Source organism: Triticum aestivum, chromosome 4A, assembly GCF_018294505.1.
Source record: "Triticum aestivum cultivar Chinese Spring chromosome 4A, IWGSC CS RefSeq v2.1, whole genome shotgun sequence".
In the NCBI taxonomy this organism is placed as follows: Eukaryota; Viridiplantae; Streptophyta; class Magnoliopsida; order Poales; family Poaceae; genus Triticum; species Triticum aestivum.
The window spans coordinates 196,433,696-196,461,166 of record NC_057803.1 but is presented as its reverse complement, the minus strand read 5'-3'; the positions used below and the strand labels follow the sequence as shown (position 1 = coordinate 196,461,166).

Sequence of the window (27,471 nt, the reverse complement as noted above, 5' to 3'; positions counted from 1 at the left end):
TGAATAATAAACATTTATCATAAATAAGGAAATATAAAATAACAACTTTATTATTGCCTCTAGGGCATATTTCCTTCACTTTTCTACACACAAGTTTTGGAGCCTCCTCTAGTTCATCTAGTTCTAGTTCTAGTTGGTCCTAGTTGACTAACTAGAGCTAGACCTAGTTACTCTAATACTCCTAATTAGAAGCCCAGTCTGGTTCTAATCTCCTCCCTCTAATTCTCTGGCGACGATTTCCTCTTGATGGCGAAGCGCTGTCGTATCATGAAGACCGTTCACTTGCAACCAAGTAGAGAGGTCGTGTTTTCAGTGTTCTGTTCAAGCGATCATTCATGGTTCACGGGATCGTCGTCAACGGTTTGAGGGACTTCTAGTACGATCTACACCGACTCGTCATCTTCCACTGCAACTTCGGAGTCGGTAAGGATTGTTGGTCCAAACCATATATGCATCTTCATATTGTTCATGGGTGTTCGTAGGGAGAATTTTTTTTGTTTTCTACAACGTTCTCCAACATCTGCCATTTCACAGCAACCACTGTCCAGACAGCCATATCTGGGTGGTTGGGCCAAGGGCTACTGTCAGTGGGGTCAAAGACAAGGTCCCCCCTTGTCCTCCCCAAAGAAGCCACCATGGTTCCACCAAAACCAAGATCCGGCCCAAGGGAGTTTGAAGTGGTGCTTAGGGGATACATCTTCGTGCACTCTCCCCTCCTCGGGGGCAAGAATCGTCGGTCGCGTCCAATCACCCCCGAGGACAAATGAAGTACCTGACGAAAGAAGGCCATGTCATGGAAGGAGCGATGTCGGGATGCATGTTGGAGTGGGAAACATATATGTGTGTCCTAGCCTTTGTGCAAAGACGCGAGATGGAAGGTCTCACACGGCAGGTGAGCCTATAGTGGTGCACGTCACGGTATGACCTCTTTTCTGGCTATCCCTACTTCGGGTCGCTGGGGTCATCCGGGTATAAAAGGAGGCTGAGGTCACTTGTAAGAGGGGAGGCTATAATAGACTAGCTGAAACTGAACTAGATAAATAGGCACCAAGAGAACACAAGAGTAGGAGTAGGGTGTTATACCTCGACGTTGGCCCGATCCGGGATAAATTGTCGTGTCATGTTGCAGGAGTAGAGTGTTTTAAACCATATGTGAACAATATAGGAGTTACATCATAGTTCCGATATTGATGATCATCGCCCGTCAACACATGCCTTCTCTTGAAGGTGTATGGGATGATGAGCATGATTTTGATGTTGGAGGTGTTGGCAGGGGCGAAGGCTCGATTTGAGCATGAGGGGGCGAAGAATACAATAATCGCAAAAATGTACCTCGGGCATTTGTCCCATCGCACCATAGAATGGTAAAATAACTCAATTTAGCACCCGTATCTAAGCATTCAGGGACATCAAATGAAAACATATCCATATTTTCACTAGCTAATTTTGGCTCAATGGTACCAACCAGATCGAATAGAATTATAAGAACAAAATATAAGTAGTTTGAAAATTATACATTGCCGTATACTGATTAATTAGACCTCGTGGTAATGAACCAATTAATCAAGATTGTTAGTAGATTCTTATCTAGATGAAATTAGACTTGTATGTACATCAGTTACCTTTAGATTGGAGTGCTTGAGAACCAAACGCTAATGAGAGTGTTTGATAAATAAACGCGATGACAGGTGGACTCAAATGCACGGTGGATCGGCAAGATTACCAAGACAATAGCACCAGCACGGAGGCACCGTGGTGGACTCAAATGCATGGTGGATCGGCAAGATTAGTAAGACAATAGCATTTGCCAGCACGGAGGCACCACAGTTGGCAGCACACGGCAGTATCCACAGAGGCATAGGCACATAGCGGCCCGGGATTAGCGTGGCGGCAATATCCTTGTATGTGGCGGCTGAGGTGATGTAACCGATCAATCTATCAGCGTGCAGAAGATGGATGTTAGGTCTAGGTATACACGAGATGAGACATGTCTTCCAGGATTCCACCGAAATCAGTAATTAATAGATACCTCTTGTAAAGGTCGCTTGCATCATCGCATCGCAGGTTGCAACAAGTGGCGCACTACATTTATACTAATTGTCGCAATCTGGGAGTTTTCTCTTTTTTGTTGATTTGTTTATTTAAGATGTTGTATCTTTTAAAGCGTGCCTTCAAATCATGAGTTGTTTTCACTGTAGGATTTCTCGCGTCGAGATCTTCGAAAGTATATCCTATGTTAATAGGTTTCAACGAACTTTTTTCACCAAAAACGGAAGAAGAAAACCGGACCGGAAGCATGATTTTTGTATCCACTTATTCCCATTTTCGAGAGGCATAATCGTGCCTCTCGCGGAAGCAAATCCATATCTCCACGCAAAGAAAATTTGTGCCTCACGCGAAAAAAATCATTTTCGTGAGGCACAGTTGTGCCTCTCGCGGAAGTAAATCTGTGCCTCTAATGAAATAAAAAGAACACGTTGTTTCCTTTTCGAGAGGCATAATTGTGCCTCTTACGGAAGCAAAATTGTGCCTCCACGAAAAGCAAATTCATGCCTCTCGTGAAAGAAAGAAAAACATGTCTTTTTCTTTTTCTGAAAGGCACGGTTGTGCCTCTTGTGGGAAGAAAATCTGTACATTCACGAGCAGCAAATTTCCGCCTCTCGCAAAAGAAAGAAAAAAAGAAACGTGCTTTTTTTTCTTTCCAAGAGACACAGCTCACGGAAGCAAACCATTGCCTCCACAGGAATCAAATCTATGCCTCTCGCGAAAGAAAAAAACATGTTCTTTCATGCCCAAAAAACCAAAAAATTGTGTCCAAATCCTAGGTAAAACCGGTCAAAAATTAAAAAGCCGAAAAAACTAAAACATCTAAACCCAAAAAATGTGTACAGACTACAAAGAAAATTAAAAAAACAAAATCATGAGGGACCGTTCAGCACGCGACACGTGAGGGCGTGCTCTCAGCCCACCAAAAATGACCCTTCAAAGGCCCCCGCAAAGGATAACCTTCGATTAGTTGCTCTCAGATTTCATGGGATAAAGTACTAAAGCTGCAAATAATTTGGATTGTAGGAACTAGCTTTTTTGGAGGCACTTCTATATCTCGCTTGTAGCGAGGGGAAGCTCACCGCGCCTACAACGACCGTGTATTTTGGGCCGATAGGATAGTTTCGAGTCTGTTTCGTTTGCTTTTTGAAAGAATTCCTTGTTTAACATTACCTTAAAATTGTGTTCCCTATTTGACACTAAATTTTTTTTCTTCCTTATACACTACAGGAAATATGTTAATTTGTGACCTTGACTATTGGTCACTGAAAGGTCATTGTTTTTCATTTACGACCTTTTTGTGACCAAAAACAGAAGGTCAAAAGCTGGCGGTCGTAAACTGAAATTAACGAGTGAGAAGGTCGTGGACATTTATGATCAAAATATACCTATTGTTTTGTTTTGGTCACTAGCAACCTCCCCAGGTCACGTAGGCATCCAGCGTGTCAAGCTGACGTGGATAAGATTCAGCCCGGTCCAATTCGACGTTCTACATGGGCCGAGCCCATTAATTCGGCCTTTTTAATATATTTTTCTGTTAATTTTCGCTTGCTACATGGGCCTAGCCCAACAATTCGGCCTTTTTTTCTGGGTGCAGCCTTTTAGAGTGTATGATCTTTTATTTTTCACCATTTTATTTTGGTGCTGGCCCCACTAGTCAGATTGGTCCCGAATATCATAATCAAAATTTCAAATGCGCTCAAATTATTTTTATAAGTGGGTCACCTGAGTCATGTTTCCATTGCACACATTTTCAAATCACATACATAATTACTATTTCATATGAAACAAAAATTATAATTCTAAAACATACAACATTTCATTCCAAAACAGAGAGAAGATATATGAAATTCTGGAGTTCACAATGCCCAGATAACCCAACTATTATTACATAACTTGCTATACAAAAATGTCTTGGCGCTTCTTTGAACATCTTCTTTTGTCTTGAATTTAGGCAAAATATCTGCCAACAAAAAAACAGAACAACGAGGATATAGTGTGAATAACAACAACAGCAAGTGACGGGGTGCTATTTAGTAAGATTAAGTCCGGAAAGAAACATGCATGGAAATTAAGAAGAGCTAGAGCAAGTCTGCATGTGATTGCCGTATATGGAGTCGTAATATACTCATGGATTAATAATCTACAGCAGGAAGTGTTTTTTCAGCATGACAGTTGCTTAGTTATTCATGAACTCGTAAGTGTTTATCACCAACTCTCCTCATACTAAATTTACATTGAACAAGAAAGGAATCAATACCATATGACCAACTCTACTAAAGTTACAATGCCTACATGTTTATGTAATAAATTTAAATTGAACAAGAAAGGAATCAATATCGTATCTCTTAATTCGTTGTTGCACATCTAGCAAGAACAGATCAATACACAGACCTAATAAGCAAACATCACAACATGGCATGACATCTGACCCTAATCGACTGGATCAAAAAATTAAGACCGCAAGACCATTGTCTCACACCCAGAAGCAAGCATTTTCCCGCAACAACCAGAAGCGTAGCTACAACGAAACTGGGACGCCTAGATTTTGGGCACGCAAAATTTCAGACTTATCAGCAGCATCACATGACATCAAATTGGCACAACTTCCCAGGAACCCGAGCATAGCCGGGCATCGCCAATGGGAGGTAGGAAATGTTGGGAATCATAAACCAGAGAAAAGGGGGACACAGGAGGATCCGCGAACCTGCTTGTAGTTGAAATTGTTTGAGCGCCTCCTTATCTAAGAATCTTATACTAGCATTTTGCAGGTTGGGTACAAAGGTTGTGCTTCAATACCTTCAAAATCTGTTTGGGAAGAAGAAGAAATTAGTAACATGTCAATTCCTCTGTTTTAAATACTCCTACAGGCATCATAAGAGAAGTACTCAGCTGTAGCTAATGCAACATGATGGGAGCCCAAAAGAAAACAAAGATAATTGCTGAAAAAATTACTCCAGTTTATACTCCTCTTTTAGCATTACAGATTATACCTAATGCAACATCATGGGAGCTGATGTCCAGGAGTATTTGCAAATCATACAAATGATACAACATCATGGAGTAGGATAACATGTTTTACCATCGCAGATTCATACCAATATTTGCACAACAAGTTTACCGTCTAACCAAACACCCTCTTACAAGCATAAATGTATTCACTTATATACAGTGTATTTGTAGAATTACTCTATGGTACTCTAGCTGTCTTAAGTCTTGACCACAATGGTAATTAATTTGGACATGCGAATCACAATACACATAGAGAGATATTAATTACTCTAAGGCACGCAGGGACGCAGCGATGCAAATCACTCCTACCATACCATGTGGCCAAGGAAGCTGTTCTGCTCCTCCAGGATGTGCACCTGCATGCATCACACGCCAATAGAGCCATATGCACGATCAATCACAAGTTCACAACTGCTTGTCTGCATCTTAAATCATTCTATTTCCCTTACGATTACAGCTACTTACCCTGTGGTGTGATTCATCCAGCTGCTTCTCCATCAGTTTATCCTGCACATAAGAAAGTCAAGTAACCATTGATTATCCTGTACTGAGAGTGGCATGTGAGCCGAGGTGAATATTGTGCAGTGAAGGGTGTTGTAACAGCACCATACCTTCGTTTCACGGACTTTACCCAGCGCGCACTCTAGCTTGTGCTCCAGACTGCGGAGCTCTGCCGCGGTTGCACCGGACGGCAGGTCTTCTCCTGTCTGCCTCCTCACGCTGGCCTCCAGGTGGTCACGCTCATGCCTCAACGTTGCGATATCCGCCAACAGTTTCTGTGTGCAAGAATCATACAGATGAATCAGAATGCAGTTAACTCTGAGTGTAAAATAACTAGTACTATGAGTAGATGTGTTTGTGTATTAACCTGATATTCACCATGATTTATGCCCTCGTAGCGCTCGATTAAGTCACTCCAACTGAACAAATGACAAGTGAAGGAGTTTGTTAGCACTATACACTAGTACTATTAATTGTAGAGTGGATATACAGAGACAAGTAATCAAATTTATGCGTCATGTACAAGTTTCAGCACTATACGACTATGCATGTAGTGTAGATATTGAATGCCGGCGACTGGTACTTGTTTAATTTGAGGCTGTGTGTGCTTGCATTAGACCCAATCGCAGGTGGGCACAGGAGCAGCTGAATCTAACAGCAGGATTACAGTCAGAGGTAAATCAAAAACATCGTCTGACTAAGTGGTCACCGAACACAAGGAGAGCACCCTCCCCAATACTGTAGCTACGTCTGAAGTCTGATGGCATGCCAAAGTTTATTCTACCATAGAGTAATTCTACAAATACACTGTAGAGTAATTTGGACATGCAAATCACAATGGTAATTGGTAAATTACTTCTGATCAAACCAGGAGGGAGCACTGAAATAGCAGGGGATTCATTGATCGGTGAACGTACCCGTCATTGGTCCTCAAGACGAGGTTGGGCTCCAGGCGGCGTCCACGATGCGGCTGAGCTCCTCCTGCCGCCACTGGGAGAAGCGCAGCAGCGCTTGGAACACCGCATGCTCCTGCTTGTTCCCCATGATCTCCCGCACGGGGTGCACGAACCCGCCGAGCACGCTCTGGCGTATGTGGTCGTGCTCGTCCCCCTCTACGAGCAGGCGGACCACGAATGCGGAGGACTCCGGGCTGGACAACACCAACTGCTCCAGCATCGTCGGGGAATCAAACAGCTCCGATCGGATCTCCTCCAGCCTCGGGTCTTCAGGAATCGGTGGCTCTGACGCTTCCGAGCTCGAGCTCGGCGTCTCGTCCCGCGGCGGCTCCGGCAAGGTCTGCGGCGGCCTGCGCCGCGTCGGAGCAGGCCGGGAGACGAGCGCCGCGGCGCAACCGCCACCAGCACCTGCCACCACGGGGAAGGGGAACTCTCCACCGCAACATGTCACGGACAGAGGGGGTCGATTCCGCGAGGCTCGCGCGTGGGGGCGGGCGGTCGGGCCACTGGACTTGCGCCTACTGGCTGCAGGCCATGGCCGAGATCGACGGCGCTGGGGACGCCCCTGCCGCTCGGCTGCCCGAGTTCGACGGTGGGACGTGGGAGCTTCAAGAAGTGGGAGGGAGAGGGGGGAACTCGATGCGATCTGAGATCGAGGGGAGGGTCGGGCGCTGTCAGTGGTGGCGGCGAGGGCGTGAAGGGGGCGGGGCTGGATCGAGAAACTCTGGGGAGGGGCGGGGGACGGCGGCGGCGTGAGGGTGGATTTGGGGGCGGGGGAGAGGCGGCGGCGGGAGTGGATCGGGGGAGAGAGGAGGGGGTCTGAGTTAGGGTTTGGGTAGTTGGGCTGCGGTTGGGTGAGGGGGTGAGGGCTGCCGTTGGATCCGGAAACATCTGATAGCTGTTGATGCATGATCCACGTGATATGCCCATGGACCAATCAAAACGCAGCAAATCATTTGATAACCTTATGACCATATAAATTGGTCGTGATCGATTCAAGATTAAAATTTCATTTCATTTTTCAATGCTTAAAATGAGTTTTTTGTGAATGTCCTATCAAATACTTGTTCAAATGGTATTATATTTTGCACAAGTTTACATCTTGGATTTGCAAACAATATTTATAAAGGGAGTTTTCATTTTCTTTGAACGAAAAAATCATTTTCCATTTTCCGAGTGCCTAAAATGAGTTTCTTTTGTGAAGGACATACCATATATTTGTTGCAAATTTGTACCAAATCAATTTTCTAAAATAGTAGGTCATATTTAATGCACAATTGACCAAATGGTTGGGTGTCAAAAGCTTTTATCCACCTCTCGTAAAAAAAACAAATTTCTACCGATTCAGCTGGAAGCAGGTCAAATTTGAACTGCAGCTGCCTCATAGTTTGCTATTTATTTTTTCCAAAAATCATTTCTAGGTACATAAGTATCTATTTAATCAGAAAAATACCAAAAAAGTTCAAGATTCAGCCAATAGCTAGGAACGATCATTCCCGCCGTTTTGACCGCATTTTGAAATGGGCATAAAAAATTCAAAAAAAATCAAAAAATTGGAAAACCTTCGCATTGTGTCATTACATGTACCAAGTTTCCAGGAAAAATAACAAACTTATAATACGACAATTATTTTAAAAAAGTGTTCTGAGAAATGAGCTATCATGCGTGAAGATTCATGGCTTTCAAGCCAAATGATCAATCTTATGACCACATTCATGGCATAGTTTGTTCAAATGATCTCATATTGTGCACAAGGGTGCATATTGGAATTCCAAACAATGTTGCCTAAGGGACTTTTTATTTTCTTTGCACGGAAAATTCATTTTCCATTTTCTGAGTGCCCGAATTGAGTTCTTTTTGTGAAGGAGCTACCATATATTTGTTGCAAAATTGGACCAAATCATTTTTCTAAAATACTAGGCCATATTTGATTCACAATTGACCAAATGGTTGGGTGTCAAAAGCCTTGATCCACCTCTCGTGAAAAAGACAATTTTCTACCGATTCAGCTGCAAGCAGGTCAAATTTGAACTGCAGCTACCTCATTGTTTGTTATTTATTTTTTCCAAAAATCATTTCTAGGTACATAAGTATCTATTTAATCAGAGAAACATCAAAAAATTTAAGATTCAACCACTAGCTAGGAACGGTCATTCCCGCCGTTTTGACCGCATTTTGAAACGGGCATAAAAAATTCAAAAAAATCAAAAAAATTGGAAAACCTTCGCATTGTGTCATTATATGTGACCAAGTTTCCAGGAAAAATAACAAACTTGTAATCAGGCAATTATTTTTAAAAAGTGTTCTAAGAAATGAGCTATCATGCGTGAAGATTCATGGCTTTCAAGCCAAATGATCAATCTTATGGCCACATTCATGGCATAGTTTGTTCAAATGATCTCATATTGTGCACAAGGGTGCATATTGGAATTCCAAACAATGTTGCCTAAGGGACTTTTTATTTTCTTTGCACGAAAAATTCATTTTCCATTTTCCGAGTGCCCAAATTGAGTTCTTTTTGTGAAGGACCTACCATATATTTGTTGCAAAATTGGACCAAATCATTTTTCTAAAATACTAGGCCATATTTGATTCACAATTGACCAAATGGTTGGGTGTCAAAAGCCTTGATCCACCTCTGGTGAAAAAGACAAATTCCCGCCGATTCAGTAGGAAGCGGGTCAAATTTGAACTGCAGCTGCCTCATAGTTTGCTCTTTATTTTTTCAAAAAATCATTTCTAGATACATAAGTATCTATTTAATCAGAGAAACATCAAAAGTTTTCCAAGATTCAACCACTAGCTAGGAACAGTCAAACCCGCCGTTTTGATCGAATTTCGAAACGGGCATAAAAAATTCAAAAAAATCAAAAAATTGGAAAACCTTCGCATTGTGTCATTATATGTGACCAAGTTTCAAGGAAAATTAACAAACTTGTAATACAACAATTATTTTAAAAAAGTGTTCTCAGAAATGAGCTATCATGCGTGAAGATTCGGGGCTTTCAAGCCAAATGATCAAACTTATGGCCACATTCATGGCATAGTTTGTTCAAATGATCTCATATTGTGCACAAGGGTGCATCTTGGAATTCCAAACAATGTTGCCTAAGGAAGTTTTCATTTTCTTTGCACGGAAAATTCATTTTCCATTTTTTGAATGCCCAAAATGAGTTTTTTTGTGAAGGAGCTACCATATATTTGTTGCAAAATTGGACCAAATCATTTTTATAAAATATTAGGCCATATTTAATGCATAATTGACAAAATGGTTTGGTGTCAAAAGTTTTGATCCACCACTTGTGAAAAAGACAAATTTCTGCCGATTCAGTAGGAAGCGGGTCAATTTTGAACTGCATCTACCTTATTGTTTGCTCTTTATTTTTTCCAAAAATCATTTCTAGTTACATAAGTATCTATTTAATCATAAATACATGGTTTGGTGGCGATACGTCGAGGTTTGGATGTGGCCCAGGGCCCCAACTCCAAAGCGCGTAAACTCGCATGCCCGCCGCGTGGTCACCGCGTGACCTTGGCGTTGACATGCGTTCTGGGAGGCCTAGGCATGTCTAGTGGGTTGGGCACTCCCCAGGTAGGTGCTAGGAAGAAAATTACAACAGAAGAATCTCACGAGGAGACTGACCTATGCTCAAAGATGAATTAGCAGCCAAGTGTTTGATTAGCGGTACGGGAAATGCACATGGCCAATGGGAGTGAGTTTTGGCTGAGGATGATCATATACTAAGGAGAATGTCTTCAAAAATATTTAGCTCAAAAGGAGGATCCTAGGTGGTACTTGCTTTGCAAAGTACCACGCTGGACAAAAATATGAATGTTGAAGCTGGGCTCAAAATTATGAATGGATTGAGCTGAAATTTGGTGGAGGATGGTTATTTGGGCATAGGAAAGCATTGTAGAAAATTGATACCATTTGGACATGCCAAAGTAGTACTTCCTTCACAATGCTCTTCTATGGACAGAAACTTGGGAAAACTAGTGAGAGAGATTGTAGGAATGAAATGAGCTCAAAATTGGTGTAGGTAAGTTACATAGGTATGGTCATGCGCTGGTAAATTTTCAGATCAGTTGGGTAAGCCTAGCTAGTACTTACTTCACAAAGCTTCTCTCGAGGTAGAAACTTTGGAAATTTCCTGAGAAATATTTACTAGGAAAATGAGCTGAATATTATCATGTGGCAATGATTTGGGTATGGAAGAGTGCCCAAAAAGTTTGAGGGTAATAGGAGGGTTCTAGATAACACTTGCTTTGCAACGTGCCAATTTGGCCATAAAATATAAATTAAACCTGGGCTCACATAGATGATTTGACTGAGCTGCAATTTGGAGGAGGGCGATAATTTAGGCATATGAAGGAACTGTATAAATTTCATGTCATTTCGATATATAAAAAAGGTACTTCCTTCACAATGCTTCTAGGTGGACAAAAACTTTGGAAATTTGCGAGGAAGATTTGCTAGGAAAATGGAGCTGAATTTTGTCATGCGGTAAAGATTTGGATAGGAAAGAGTGCCCAAAAATTCCGAGGGCAATCAAGAATATATAAATAGCACTTCCTTCATAAAGTGCTGTTGTGAACAGAATAGGAAAATGAATATTGTTGAATTAGTTTTGAACTAGGCAAGGAAGGTTTTTTACATATTTGATGAATATATGACCCATAGAATTTATGAGATTTTTTTGGGAATTTTGGGAATGACAGAAATATAGGTTGCTTCACAACCTAGGGCAAAAATTGACACATGGACAAGATACATAGGCAAAGCTGATGAGGTGGCGCCGAGTCATACCAGTCCACCATAATTTACAAGGTTATGACCATCTATATTGGTCATGATTAGCTAGAAATAAGGCAGCGGACTAGTGTTGTCTACTTTATGACCATTTCGTGTAAGGAAATTACGACCTTTCTGACCAAAATGGTCTCAATGGTTTAGGGTTTGGAGCCTCCCGAGCAGCTTTTGACCAATTGGTCTCAAATGGTCATAGATCTATGACCAATTCTTCCAGGGTCACTGACAGAAGGTCACTAGTTGACATATTTCTTATAGTGATATAACACCAACTCTAAATTTTATTCCCTTCGTAACACTTTCATCCATTCTAACTAGTAATGGTGTTAAATGACACATGAAATGGTGATTTTACCCCTTATGCAACTTGTGACCCTAATTATTCAGATGACCAAAGAAGCCATCATTTTTTTCATGGTTACATGTATAATTACCATCAGCGCCAATGAAGCAACCCAGTGCATCTCCCTTTTTCCCGTTCGCTTCTTTCCACTGTCTTTCCCTTCGTGTAGCCTAGCTTCTTTCCATTCGTGTACGATGGCGTCGTTTTGTTTGGGTAGGCTTAGCCTCCGTTTGCCTTTTCTTCTTTCCTTCATTCCATTCGCTTCATTCAATTAGGTTTTGGTCTTTTACTTCTAGCAAGAATAAATCAAAACCTAATTTATCTTTAAGGTTCATGTATTTATTTAAAAACTGCCCACACATTAAAATATATATATAGAAAACACATTTAAAAAAAGTGCTCCGTATTTTATACCCTACAAATGTTCAACTGGTATTTTACAAAAAAAATTGTTTGTTAGACAACTGTTCACCGTATATGTCAAAATTGTTGATGTAATTCAAAAGAGTGTTCACAAATACACAAGACTGTTCATCCAGTATTAAGAAATGTTCATCACATAATTGCACATTATCAGTTGCAAACAAAAGGTCACCGTGTTTTAGAAATTGTTCAGCTTAAACTAAAAAAGTATATAATTTTTCATCATGTATTAGACGGTAAATTTTATTTGGAAACTCGATGTATATACACCATGTATTTGAAAAATATTCCTACCATTCAAAAGTGTTGATCATGTATTTAAAAGTGTTTCATGTGTATTAAAAACTGTTTAGGTTTGTATGACAAATGTATAGGAAAAAATGCATCGTGTATTTGAAATGTTAAACGTGTATAAAAAATATTCATATGTATATAAAATGTACGATATGTATAAAAAATATAGACATCAAAACATATATGAAAAAATGTTAAACATGCATGTTTCTTATGTATACGAAGATATAAAATCTATATGAAAGAAAATAGACATCAAAAGACATATCTGAAAGAATGTTCATGTACTGTATTTGAAAAATGTTGACGCATATAAGAAAAATGTTTCTTATGTATGTGAAAATACACAATCTGCACGACAAGAGTAGACATACATACATACATACATATATAGGGTAACGCTATTCTAAGCGTGAGTGTAGAATAGCTTATCCTACACCCTCTAGTAATGATATATACAAAATCTAGTAAAACGATGTACACAATGTAGTAATTCAAAAAATATTTTTTTATCACCCAAGTTTGTAATTACTACATTTTTACGAAAATTACTATATTTAACATAGTATGTTACTATATTTTGTATGTACCGTTTGCTGGGGTGTAGAATAAGCTATTCTACACTCACGCTTAGTTTAGGGTTATATATATATATATATATATATATATATATATATATATATATATATATATATATATATATATTTTCTGGTCTTATAACCTATTTTTGTATACCAAATTTTAAATATTGAACCAATATGCATGTAACTATTTATATTATAAACGTAATTTATTTAGGAACAGATCGTAAGATTACCTCGGGTGAAGAATAATTTATTCTGCACCCTAGATGATGAACAATAGCATATATATATATATATATATATATATATATATATATATATATATATATATATATATATATATATATATATATATATATATATATAGGGATTGACTATTCGTCACCCTGGCTGAGAAATAGTTATTCTTCACCCACCTGTATATTAACATCTATGCATCGTAATTTTACGTTTCGTAAATTTTGTCTTATTTTAGACATAAAAAGAGAACGTAAGAAAACCTATAATCATCGTAATATTTTTTTTATGTTACATAAAATTATAAATGTAAAAACATAGTGTAAAATATACATAAAATACAATTTTTGACCTATATTATTTTTGTTATGCCAAATTTTATGCAGTAAATCAATATGAATGTAACTATTGTATTTTAAATGTAATTTATTTATAAAATGATTGTAAGATTACCTCGGGTGAAAAATAACTTATTCTGCACCCTGGATGATGAATAGTAACACTATATATATAGACCGCATCTGATTTTTTACATCAACTAATTTTTTACCTCGGGTGAAAAATAACTTATTCCAGTCTATATATATATATATATATAGACCGAAATAAGTTCCATCTCGTCCTATGTACTCCCTCCGGTCGAAATTATTTGTCGCAGAAATGGATGTATCTAGACGTATTTTAGTTCTAGATACATCCATTTCCGAGACAAGTAATTCCGGACGGAGGGAGTAGACCGCATCTGATTTTTTACATCAGCTGATCAACCCGAACTGATACTGAACTAAAAAAATCCCACCCACCCTGCCGACCAGCCCGCCCACCACCTCCTCCCTAGCTCTTGGCGCCGTCTGCCACCCACCTGCCCCCGGCTTTCGGCGCCGCCCGCCCCCACCTCCCCACAGCTCCCGGCTCCGCCTGCCCCCACCTCCTCCCCGCATCCTGGCGCCACCCCGCCCCACTTCCTTCCTCGCTCCCGGCATCGCCCCTTCTTCCACCCGCCACCGGCGCCGCCCTCACTCCCCGCTTTCCCCCGCCATCGGCGTGCCTCCCTGCTTCCAAGCGCCACCGTTGCCACCCTGCATCTAGCCGCCGCAGTCGGGAGCCACCCTAGTGCCACCAATCGCCGCGACCACCCTACATCCGCATCGCTGCATCCCGCGGCCACTGTGCGCCATCCAACTTGGCAGTCCAACTGCTTGCTCCATGCTCGGTCGCTCAAGGAGCTGCGTGAAGGTCACCCCGCGCTCCACCTTCCGGACACGCGACCCCGTCGCCGTGCTCCTACAGCCACCTTCGGGGCGGTGTGCCCGGCCTCCTCTCTCCTCCTGCCACCTCCTAGCGTCGTGCCGAGCACACCCCGGGCTGCCTCTTCCTCTTGCTTACTCCTGCACGAGGCACGCTGCACCGAGCACGCACCCGGCCGCCCCCACCTCCGGTAAATCGACACACTCAGTTCTAATTTGTTTTTTCAATTTAGTTCAATTATAAAAAAAGTTATCTCCATCTTTGTAGCTTGTGTGAACTTATAGCTGAGACTCGATGAACTCTGTCCATTTCGACTCTTGAACTGATAGCTAATGATCTTATGAACTAGTAAAAATGTTTTTGTTTCAGCTTTGACTCTTGTTCTCTATTCTTTCACTCTCAAAATTACGTGCATGTGTAGATGCTACTTGCTGATTGCTACTTGACAGAACCATTTTTGTCTTGATTTTGCATTTGTATGACACGAATTTGCTATGAGAAAAAACAAGGACAAACAGAAAACAAAAATTAGTACCTTTGTGCTTGCTAGGTGTTTGTTTATGTCTCTTAAGAACCAAACAAAACTAGTAACATCCCTATATAGGGCCGTGAATATGCTTTTAAGTTAGTTGATATGTCTCTAGGACAAAAATGAAAAAAAGCATCCTTTTCAGTGCACCTTCGTATGCATTTTCAGTTCATTTTACAGGTCAAGGACAAGTAAATTTAGTGGCATTGCTAAAATCACAGAATAGTTGGTGCGTGTGCAGAAATATCGTCGGTACAAGTTTCAAAATTCTGTAACTTTAGATATATCACCTAAATGTGCAATGATTTGCAACGAGTTTCTTCAAAATTCTGTAAAGTTTAGATATATCACCTAAATATCGTCAGTGCAAGTTTCAAAATTCTGTAAGTTTAGATATGCCGTAAAGGAAAATCGATGAGTCACCATCTGCTTTATATTCATGTTCTCTGCAGCACAAGTAGCAATGGGATTGAATGGGAGTGATCCCTGAACCATTTCATTAAAGGCCATGGTTTCCAACAATGCTAATGCTACTAGAAAGGAGCTAGAGGCCATGAAGCCTCGTGGCTTCTCCAATTAGCATGTTTGGCCAGTCCTGAAGCGCCTCCTCAAGCTCTTCGATGATAACTGGGCGCCCATCGAGGACGAGAGCTACCGCATCCTTGTTGACACCATACTGGGTGGCAAAAGCAATGAACCAATACCCACCACTACCCGTCATGTAAAAAATGCTACTTTCGTTTGTTTGGTAGCCTATTAGCCTTCCTTAATTATCACTTGATGCTCAGCCTTTCCAATTGCAGTTTTCACATCAATTGACATGCCAAAAAGAGTCCAAGGCTCACCACCCAACGCAGGGTCAGACCAGATGACCAACACCTCTCCTGCTCAGTATGACAAGGATGTCAGTGATAATGAAAACCTCCCTCACAGTAGAGCGGCGGAGTGCATACTTGCCATCTACATTTCAGAGCCCCATCAATTCAGTGTGATCTCTCCTGGTAAGTTCGTGTATTGCTATCTGAGTGTTCACAAAGTGTAGAATGGATGATTTATCTCGCCTATGCAGCTCACAAATCATATGCTCTGTACAAAAAAAGAAACAAACACTATGCATAGGAGTTCATGATGTAATTTATCATCAGTTCATGAAGTAAGCACAAATACAGTTTCATGTGTGTTATAGAAAAATACAATTTCATGCGATGAGCCCGTCCCCAGCGCCGCCAGCCTCCTGTCCTTCCCTCCCGCTTCCGCATGCACCCACTACCGCCACGACCACGTCTCCACCCTCCCCATGCCCGCCACCGCTGCAACCGCCCCTCCCCCTCACGATTTCTCATTGATATCGCTGTATTCGTGCTTGTTACGTTTGTTGCCTGATGGAAGTTCTGCAACTGTCAGTCCAGATGGAAGAAGGAGATCCGTCCAAAGTGTGAGTTTTGCGACGTCGACGTGCAAGTTCTACAATTTATTTGTCCAGATGGGAGAAGGAAATCAGTCCAACCGACTCATCTGAAGCGACATATGCAGAGCCATTCGCCCGAGGTATCGGAATAATTCTATATTTTTTGTGTTCATTGGATTTCTACATTGTTAGCGCAAGTGATGCGTTCTGTTTTTGCCTGTTCAGTCCAAGTGGGAGAGCAAAAGTAAGCACTGTCTGCTTAGAAGTTGTGTTTGAAACCCATTTTTAATAGTGAAACAAGTAAATCAGTGTGGTAATGCTTTATTGTTATAGTTCTTATTTTCTTGCAGGATGCATAACAAAGCCAGATTCACAAATTCATCTTCTATATGCTTTTCGGTTCATCGACTTTCCATTGGTAAGTCCAATTTATTTAGTGTTTCAATCTTCTTCCTATAGCACTTGTGCTTGATAATGATGTTGTACACAAAATGGCTTATGAGATATCTGGATAATGTGTATACTAATGATTTTTGGTTAATATTTTGTATGATTCATTTGGCAAAGAAGATTCTTCTTCTTTGTGGAGCTTTATACAACACTTCTATCATCATAGCCTTTTCATGTCTGTACATCTACATGAAAAGGTTCGCCTACAAACTAGGGTTCACTTTGGTTAAAAAAGTATATTTTACACACACACAATGCTTGAAGTTCGATTACTGATGGCTAGTAAGTACACTCTGTTTTGGGGAGTGCACATCTTGCTTAGAAAACATGGGTAACTTCATGAAGATAAAAAGCATACGTTCAAAAATCTAGGAAAGCGGTAATCCGTAGGCCCATGCTGCAGTGTTGATGCATACATGCCTGCTTCTACCCGCAGTTTTACTAGTTGTTTGTTGAACATTCCACTATGTGTTTTTAGATGATAAGTGCCACTGCCATGGTTGATGGTGGTATACAAAAAAATAATGAATTGTTGCAGTGTAGCTGAACTAGAGCATCGTAGGCTAATTAATTGTAGTTTCTTATTGCGCAATGACAGTTTGTGTGCACCATGTTTGTAAGAATGTTGTTGCTGGATGGCCACAAAAAATAGAGCTTAATTAGTCTCTGCAATATGATGGTTGTCTGGAGAATTCTTTTTTCTTGTCCAGAGAAAGATATATCTATACTATGTGTATCAGTTCATGATATAAGTTTTCATCAGTTCATAATTCTATCTTCTTACGATAGATAAATATACTAGTTTGGATCTTCATTAGTTTCAGTCACCCCGCAACCCAGCCGGCAACTCTGCCGTCTCCCCGTGCCGGATCGAGCTCCAGATCAATGCCCCCATCTACACTTGTATGTTGTTTTCATTTCACGTTGTAGTTAGTTTTTCAGTACACATTGTCGGGTTTTTTCAGTTCAATGGATTCCAAAAAGAAACAACCGCAACTGGGTGAGAATTCATTAGTTTACATCTCTTCTCACACTTTGCTGCATGGGGCAAAGAGTTGTACTGTGTTGATTCAGCTTCTGTACTTTTTCTAGTTTCAGACATTTGGTACCACTTGTCAACTAGATATGTTAATACATGTGCCAAAAGTGGCTGAGCTGCTTGTCCAAACTAAGTACAGTTTGACAACAAATAACTGTGGTATTTTATCAGTACATGTCCATTAGCAAAAATTCATGTTACAAATGTTTTTGTACTTCCATTTTACAAAAAAAACAGATGGCATTTGTCGCTCCAATTGTGGAGAAAATGCAGTGAAATAAATAAAGTGTCCTCTCAAAAGTTCATATATACTTGTAGAAAACATGATGCTCTTTAGGTGCTTGTTGTTAATGCAGAAAACAGTTTTCAATACCGAAGAATAACCCTAGCGAGAAGTTCATGTTTAGAAATTTGGTAGGTTCATACATAGAAACTTAAACAAATATTATCCATTTTAGTATTGATCTAGTATCATATATGCGTCAGTTCTAAATACTTTGTTCATTGTGATCAGAGATAATACAAAAAGCATATCCTTCAGTTCTGCAGATATTTTACAACTTTCCGTCAAGTGTAAAAGTTCATGTTGATTACTCCCGGCAAGTGTAAAAGTTCGCCAACATACAATCTATAAGTTCAATATCCAGTACATTAGTTTAGTAGTTGGTACTAACTACTCCACTTTTTTATTTGATGTACATGTGGTGTCTAGTTTCTTTTGTTAGTTCAATTTCTAAATTTCATCCAGTTCAATTCATATTGTAGCTCCAATTTAGTCCACATGGTTAATTGTTGGCTGGTGTGTGTGCAGGGTACCGTGACATTAGGTAGGCGTGAAGTGTATCACTCCAGCACGCCAAGCTCCAGTGCATGTCAATGTCTTCTCCACTGCAATGGAAGCTCCTCCGTTCGAGTTGAGCATTGGTCATCGTCCAAGTTGAGCACTAGGTGCCGTCCAAGTTCAAAGAGGGTTGTATGCAAGTACATAACTTTGTTTTAGTGAGAAAAATACGGGGTTTTGACAATATTCTGTATGATTCATTTATTCAGTCTTTGAACTTGGTGATATTCGGTCTATTTTTCTATGATCAAGGCACACATGAAAGTCGTGCGCAATGGTTATCCCCCTAGTACTTCAAAGATTCATATTTTGTTTCTTCAAATGTGGTGTGCGCCTGTTTGATGAGGTAAAACAAAGTAAAATAGTGAAAATGTCATTAAAGACACTTGGAAGTACAAATGTAGAAAATAAATAAGTTCTGATTCTTGTCAGGTAGGAAGTTTGGAGAAAAAAATAAAAGTTTTTAAAAGAAGAAAATGGTAAAAATGTAAGTCCATTCAACTATATAAACCATAAAGGTACGATGGTGATGACACCGTCAGTACGGATAAGGATGGGAAAGAAGATTAAAAACTAAAACCAAAAGAACATCGAGTGATTATTTTTTGAGAAGTACAAACTCTCTAGTACCTTAAATACCATAAATTAAAAATTAAAAATTGCTTCAATTCTAACTCAAGGGACAATAAATTTGCAAAAAAGAATTGTAGCAGTAAAAGTTCGAAGGAAAAGCAATTTAATAAATGAAAAAAAATCACAAGTTCACAACTACAAAAGTTGTATGTTCAAACATGACGTCTCAGATAAGTTTGGGAAAAAGCTCATACAAAAGAAAAACCACGAAAATTCAAATGGTAAAAGTTCAAGTCGTAAAACGCGAGAAGTCCAAAACATCGTTGCAAAAAAAATTGGGTTTAAAAAAAGAAACACACAAAACATTTTCTTTTCAAAAAAATATCATTTAATTCAATGATATAAACCATGCAAGTTTGAGGACTATGAAAACCGTAAACCATTGAAAAGTTACGAGGAAAAGCCGTACCAAAAAAGGGAGTAAAATCTGGTCTGCGAAAACACGCTCAGTACAAAAGCCATATGGACATCGGTTCAAGTACTTTTTTCGGAACCATTCAAAATTACTCTTATGAAAAATACCTCCTATGTACAAAAACACATAGAGATCAGTACGAGTGCCACTGCGAGCGCCGCCGTCATCGCCTGTGCCCCGGCGCCTAACGTTGTGCCTAGGGTGGGGCCTAGGTTGTTGGGAGGGAGGCGGGCGGGTGGAGGGATCTACCGCAAGCAGCTCGGTCGACGGAGAGTGGCTGGCAGAACGGGGAGAAGGCGGGAGGGAGCTCATATTTACTCTTTTAATAAAAACAATCAGCTCAACAAAATGATAGCATTAGTACAACCACTCGAATTTATCAGTTCAACAATAGTAACACGATGGCGTGATGAACTACTAAAATTAATAATATCCTCTCGTAAAAATACAATCAGCCCCCTATGATTTTATGGTCATGTCCTTGCAATTGACCCCCCTCATAAAAGTACAACCAGCCCCGTGTATAAATACAACCAGCCCCTAATAAAAAAATGAAACCTCTTTTTTTGAAAGGAACACATTGTATTCCATTACATTAGAGCATTTGGCATATCGCCAAAAACAACATCTAGTACGAAATCTGGGAAGTTTCCAAGCCAAGTCTCAAAGCAAGCATTTTCCATACAGAGACCATGCGCAGCTAAAACATGTGCTACTTTATTACACTCTCTATTACAATGTTGAAAGCTTACAACGATCAGGCCTATGCGCATCTGAAATTTTACATCTTGGAATAAGGATCCCAACTTTGATAAATCATACTCAGGACTAGTGATTGCTTGTTTCAACATCATGGAATCCATTTCAAAAATTACCTTCTGGCAGCCCATTTCAATTGCAAATATTCGTAGCCTGTTGCAGGGCAAGCATTTCAGCGTGTACTGGATCAGACACATGCTTCAGCTTACCCGCACCAGCAGCCCACAAAACTCCTTGATCATTTCTAAGCGTGAAACCCCAGCCGCCTATATTTGATGCCTCGATGAAAGCGCCATCAATATTAATCTTCAGGTTCCCCACTGGAGGTGGTTTCCATTTCTGCATTTTTCCTGGTGCTCTTCTCTTTCCCTTGAGTCTTGGCCTTCATACAGTTAAAAAGATGATAATCAGCTAAAGATGAAACTTCCCATATGGATCTAATTTTGTCACCTTTACTAGCTTTATTTCTCTCATTCCACCACAGCCACACTAGTGAAACGCAAGGGAGCGTGGCCATGCAGACTGCATAGCAGATCACGGAGAGAAGGAAAAGGAGATTGCGCCAGTAGTGTGACGTGGACTGCATGACGCGGAGCTCTGTCTTGGCTGAACTAAACTGCAAACAACTTGTAGAACCTATAAACAACAAATAAACTAAATAACAAACAACTTAAATTGAATCGAAGAAAAAGCAATGAGAAGGCATCCACAACGAGCTACGGAATGCAACCGCATACACAACAGACCAACAAACTACAACGGAACAACAAATTAATTGAACTATAAGCAGCAAGTGACGGCGATCCGTTCCTCGATGTAGTGGAGGCCAGGAACAGAGGGTCCATGACATGTTGTCCATGGCAAGGGTGAACTTCACACAAAATTGCATAACCAAATACATCGCTAGCTAGCGACAGGCACAAAAGAAAGAGGTCGAGACAAGGAACTGTACCTTTTGTGAAGGAAGCTTGCTCAAACTCAGCCTTCTCGTTGTTAAATCTTTCACTCTATTGTAGGCAAATCTCAGCTTTCTTGTTTGAGTTTCCCAACTGATTTTGTCTTCTAGACAACCTCTTCTTGAATAAGAAAGTTAACACCTTGGTAAATTCGGACACTCTGTCTACAATATAGGCTTAATCAAGTACAGCCATATCCTGACAAATAATTTACCACATGATCATGGCTATGTATGTACTTAAAAATAGTACTATATGAGTAGCTCCAAAAGATGCACACAAACATCGCAAGTGAGGTACCAGCAAAATCATACCCAGCATATGCCACAATGTCCAGCAATGATGATTCACCACTTCCTAGTGAATAAAATAGAGCTTCAATGAGAATGACTTACATAAAGCAACCAAGTAACCCTCTTGTGAATTGTATAGCCAGAGCCCCGGCTAAACCTGCATTCAGGAATAATGTTATTATTCAAACAAGCAAGATTGAAGCAAGAATATCCTGAACTATCACTAACAGAATTCTATCATCATTAAGGAGTATACATTTCAACCTTTCTCTAGCATCTGCATTTTTTCTTATTTAAACTCTCAAACAGAACTTCTTGAGTAACTATAATCAGATGATGCTAAGATCTTTTCTTGTCCCACAGGAAATCTTATGGAGTTTGTTTCTCAATTAACTTGCGTGGACCTTCAAACATTCATCCTAAACCTACCACCTCCTGAGCCTAAATGGAAAATGTCTTAGTGCAAGTGTGTGTAGTACCAAGAAGTTCTACCATGGGTCTACGTCAAGTTTATATTTTGTGTTCAGTCAAAAAATCTTAGTGCGAGTGTGTGCAGTACCTGGAAGTTCTACTAATTGATTTAATATTTTGTGTTCTATAACTGATTTGGATGTGTGAAGTTCAGCTGTACTGTCCCCCCCTCCCCGTCTAATTTGTGTACCCGCTCCGTTTTTGTTCCAACTTAGCCCCATGTCGATCGTGTGCCAAATCCTGTAACAGGCCATGAAGCTTTGCCTCCCTGCTACTGCTACATGAAGTGCTTGCTGGCATCAGGCTTCAGAGTGTGGATAACTGAAGGTTATATGAAGATATTGAGAAGTTCAAAAAGAAGAGCTCTATGAAATTCAAATTCAAGAAAGAGCGTTACAACATAGTATTTTATATTCCTAAAAAGATTAGTGTGTTTGGTGCGTGCGTGATGATTGTGATGTCTCATGTTTGTGCATGCTCATAGTGTGGTTGTTCGTGTGTTGTCGTGTGTGTTGCGAGCTCATGTGTGCATTTTTTCATTCGTGTGCACTCTGGTGTGTGTGTATGTGTGTGTGCGCGTGCGCGTGTGTGCTGCATGCATGCTCCAGTGTGTGTGTGTGTGGTTCTATTCAAAATATATTGACGCTAAAATATATTCACGAGTGTTCGAAATATATAAAAACTTACATTTTTTGCTTGTTACTAAAGAATAAAACAAAAAGATCAAATTATAAAGAAGCAACTAAAAACGTTTAAAATAGATTTTCCATGCTTTTAGAAAAGCTAGAAGTTCAAACTAAAATAATGAAGTGGTTTGATTTTTATTAAAAAACAATGATTTGACCGTTATTAGAAAACTCAGATATCCCTTGTTATTAAAGAATCAATCATGAAGTTCAAATTACAAAACCAGTCAAATTTGATGTTTATTTAAAAATCAAAAAGAACTCTATACTCAATTTTTTTAATATGAAGTTAAAATTAAAATAGCACATAAGTTCGAAGTTTATTAAAACCTAGGATTTACATGTGAAAAAAACCAATGTCATTTTGTGCATTTTCGAAAAGTTTATAAAAAATGGTGTCTCTACATTTTAATAAAAAATTGGAGAAGTTAAAATTTAAATAGCATATAATTTCAAAATGTTTATTCCAAAACCAAGAAGGTCAAATTAAAAAACGAGCAGTTTAAATTTTTTGTAAACATAGATTTGCCCCAGTTTTTTTAAGGTTTGGAAGTTCAAATTAAAATAAGTGAGCGGTTTGATGTTTATTACATAAGTAGGACTTTTCCCTTTACTAATGAAAAACACCAAGAAGTCCTAATTAAAAAAATTAACTCATTCTTATGTTTATAAAAAAATCCTCGATTTTCCCCATACTAAAGATGAACCAAGGAGTTCAATTTTAAAAAATGGAGCAGTGCAATGCATATTAAAAACTCAATTTTTTTCTCGTTACTGAAGAATAAAACCAAGAATTCTATTTTAAAAAGCAGAGCAGTTTGAAATTTATGTGAGGTCTCGGTTTTTTCTGGTTACTAAAGAATAGGACCAATAAGTTCTATTGGAAATAACAAAGAAGTTCGATGTTTATAACAAAACTCCAATTTTCACATTTCTAAAACAACACAAAAAGAAGTTCAAATAAAAAAGTTAGAGCCGCTCGATGTTTATAAAAAAACTCAGATTTTTTCCGTTACTAAATTGAAACAGTGAGAAGTTCAAAGTGATAACAGCCAGAAGTTCATGTACTGTATGGTGTGTGTTTCATACGAGAAAAAAGAGTAAAAAAGCGAAGTCTAATTTTTTCCTAGAAGTTCAAGTGCTCTTCCCCCGAAAGTTCAAAAATTCTTGTTAGAGAGGTTCGGCGTGCGTTTACATGTTCAAAAACACAAAAAAGATGTTGTGTCTCATGTTTTAAAATAATTCTCTCAATCCATTACAAGTTTGGAACAAAAATACTCTACATAAAAAAGTTCTTTTCTATTCAACAACTTTCCAAGGGGTATATTGTATGCTCTATTCGAAAAGTAAATGGTTAAAATAAATTGGTATATGTTGTTGGAAAAGAAAAGTTTAACCCTATTAAAAAAGTTGCGTCTTTTCAACAAACTTTCTAATAATTTATCATTTATGGAACTCCGAGGAACGGGTGAGGAATTACAAAGAAAAAATATGTGGCCCAAGTTCAATATGAAAACAACGAGCAGTTCGACTACTAAACGGAATGTGTTTCAGATGATAATAAAAAATACTAAACTAAAATCCTAAAAGGTTTGTTGCAAGAAGTTCATGTGCTCCACCCTGCACGGTTCAGAATTTATATTGCAGGACATCCGACCTCCAATTACATGTTTTAGAATGGCAAAACATAACGTCTGACCTTCAATTGTGTGTAATTCGATGTATACACAAAAATGCGACAGAAGTTCATAGTGAAAACAACGAGAAGTTCAAGTATTGCAAGGAATGCATTTCAGGTGAGAATAAAAATATAGAAAAATAAAAGCTTAAAAGGTTTGTTGACAAAAGTTCAAGTGCTCTGTTCGTGGAAGTTCAAAAATTCTTGCGAGAGAGGTTCACCTTGTATTTCCATGTTCAAAAACACAAAAAATAAATTATTTTTTGTGTTTTAAAGTAATTATCTCAATCCACAAAGAAGTTCAGTTATTATTTGGGAGCAATTTGATTTCAAAAAGAATATAAAAAATTCAAATTGTAAAAATGGAAAAAATTTATGTACTACATGGTGTGTGTTTAATATGAGAAAAATGAATTAAAAGACAAGGTCCAATTTTTTTGTTGTCATAAGTTCAAGTCCTCGGTCGGAGAAAGTTAAAAAAATTATTGTGAGAGAAGTTTGTCCAAAAGGAATATCATTTGTGTAACACTGATGAACGGATGAGAAATTAGAAATGAAAATATGTCACAGAAGTTCAACTACTACACTAAATGAATTTCAGATGAAAAACTTTTAAAACCGTCGCAAGTATGAAAAAATGATCAACACGGGAAAGTTGCGTGTTTACAGCAGCTTTCCATCGGCATACAATTTACTCAACTCCGGTCAGTGTTCTGGTGAGTGGATGGAGAGCTGCGAGCAAAGAAAGCCCATGAAAAACAGAGTGAAGTTCAAGTACACACGCCAAGAAGTTCAAGTTCTTCACACGGTGCATTTTTGAAGAATCTGTTTCGCGATAAAGTCAGAATGTATGATCCTACCATTTTCGAAATTACTTGAAAACGGCCAGGAATCAGAAAAAACCATCAACATGAAAAAGTGCATTTTCCGTAGCTTTTCAATGGTATATTATTTGCCCCGTTCCGATAAAGTTTGTAAAAATTATGGCGAAAATACGTTTTTAGCCATTTTCAAAATTGAAATAAAACCGTAATGAATTGGGAAAACCAATATATACCAAAAAGTTCCGCGTTTGTTCAAGCTTTCTAATATCATATCATTTGCTCAATTCAGATATACGGTTAAAAAATAGATTGAATACAAACTCGGTGGAATTTGTACCATTTTGTAAATTACTCTTAAACCGTTCAAAATTAGAAAAAACATTTAACATGAAAAAGTAGCGCATTTTCATAAGCTTTCCAACGCCATATCACTTGCCTCAATAGGATTAGCCCTTTAGAAATGACATCAAAAATACGAACTCGACTGTTTGGTTTGTGAAATTTTATGATTTTCTAAATTACTTTTTAACCATAGGGAATTAGAGAAAACTTTCAACAGGTGGAAGGAGTGGTTTTCCAGCAGCTTGCCAACGCCATATTATTTGCCTCGTTCCAATAAATGATTTAAAAATGCGATCGAAAATACGATTCAGATTTTTTGTATGAAGAAAAAACGGTTTTCAAAACTGCTCTTAAACCATTCACATTTTGCCAAAAATTTAATTTGGGTCATGATAATGGTGTCCATAGCTTTTCAATGGTATATCGCAAGCCCCATTTGGGCAATGTTGGCGGAAGTTCAACCTAGCACATGGGGAAATTCAGGTCGAACAACTCAGGCAGTAAAATTGCATAAAAAGCAAGTTCATCATGACCCGAGAGCAAATTCCGCCAACGAGCGAGATTCCTATTTAAAACGGGCATTTAGTTGCTAAAAACTGTTTCTAGATTACATTTACATCATATAGAACACGACTAACCAGAATAATTCGCGCGGGGAGACTCGGTTGCGAAGATAGCCCGAAGGTCGGGTTTGTACAGAGAGAAGTTCAGTCGTGTAACTCGGGAAGTTCAGGTTGTGATCAGAATAATATTCTAACCCCTTGATCAGAATAGTGTTATATATATACAGCCGGTCTATTCTGCTAATATTAGCAGAATAGTTATTCTGATAACACTTCCACACTGCATGCTCAACGTGAGAGCACTGGACTTTCTCTAGCAAGGGTACTGCAATACAGATTAATGAACTTCGTGTCGAAAAAAACTGCACACAGTGTTTTTTTAGTACTGTTTTTACTCTAGTTTTTTATCTGTTTATCGGAACAAGGCGTATAATATACCGTTGGAAAGCTATGGATTAGGCGCAACTTTGCCATGTTGAACACTTTTCTAGATTTCCCGCGGTTTAAGAGCAGTTTTAAAAACGATGTGGCGGACGACGAGTGGCAGCGAGCGTGTTTTCACGATTTTTTCTAAACCCCCTGTCGGAATGAAGCAAATGATACACCATTGGAAAGATATCATTGAGGTGCATCTTTTTCATATCTTTTATTTTCTCTAATTCGTTACGGTTTAAGAGCAGTTTTAAATTTAGTAAATCACGGAATTCTATTTTTTCGAATATTTTACAATTTTTTTATTGTTTTCGCTTCAGTTTTTGAACTGTTTGTCGAAATGAGATGTGTGATACACCATTGGAAAGCTACGGACGAGGCGCAACTTTCATATGTTGAAATGGTTTTGAGATTTCTTACGGTTTTTAGTTAATTTTGAAAATTGTGCGGCTGACGACGAGAGGCAACGGCCGTTTTTCGCAATTTTTTTACAAACCACTTGTCGAAATAATTCAAATTATACGCCGTTGGGAAGATATTGATGAGACGCAACTTTTTCATGTAGAACATTCTCTCCCATTCCTTGTGGTTTAAGAGCAATTTTCATTTTAACAAAATGCGGAGATTCTGTTTTTTCGCGACACCAAATCGTCGTATGTACCGCATCACACAGAAACCACACTGCTTTTTAGATTGAA

General features: G+C 39.1%; 1 long non-coding RNA gene and 1 pseudogene across 1 annotated transcript; both read right to left on the bottom strand.

Moving 5' to 3' along the window:
- Nucleotides 1-3,804: 3,804 nt before the first annotated feature.
- Nucleotides 3,805-7,301, bottom strand: LOC123085821 (agamous-like MADS-box protein AGL8 homolog; annotated as a pseudogene).
- A 13,164-nt stretch (nucleotides 7,302-20,465) lies between these two features.
- Nucleotides 20,466-21,717, bottom strand: LOC123081932 (uncharacterized). Its single transcript, XR_006438851.1, has 2 exons — nucleotides 21,481-21,717; nucleotides 20,466-21,164 (listed from the first exon to the last, which is right to left on the bottom strand). It is a non-coding gene; the product is annotated as an uncharacterized lncRNA (long non-coding RNA).
- Between the last annotated feature and the right edge of the window lie 5,754 nt (nucleotides 21,718-27,471).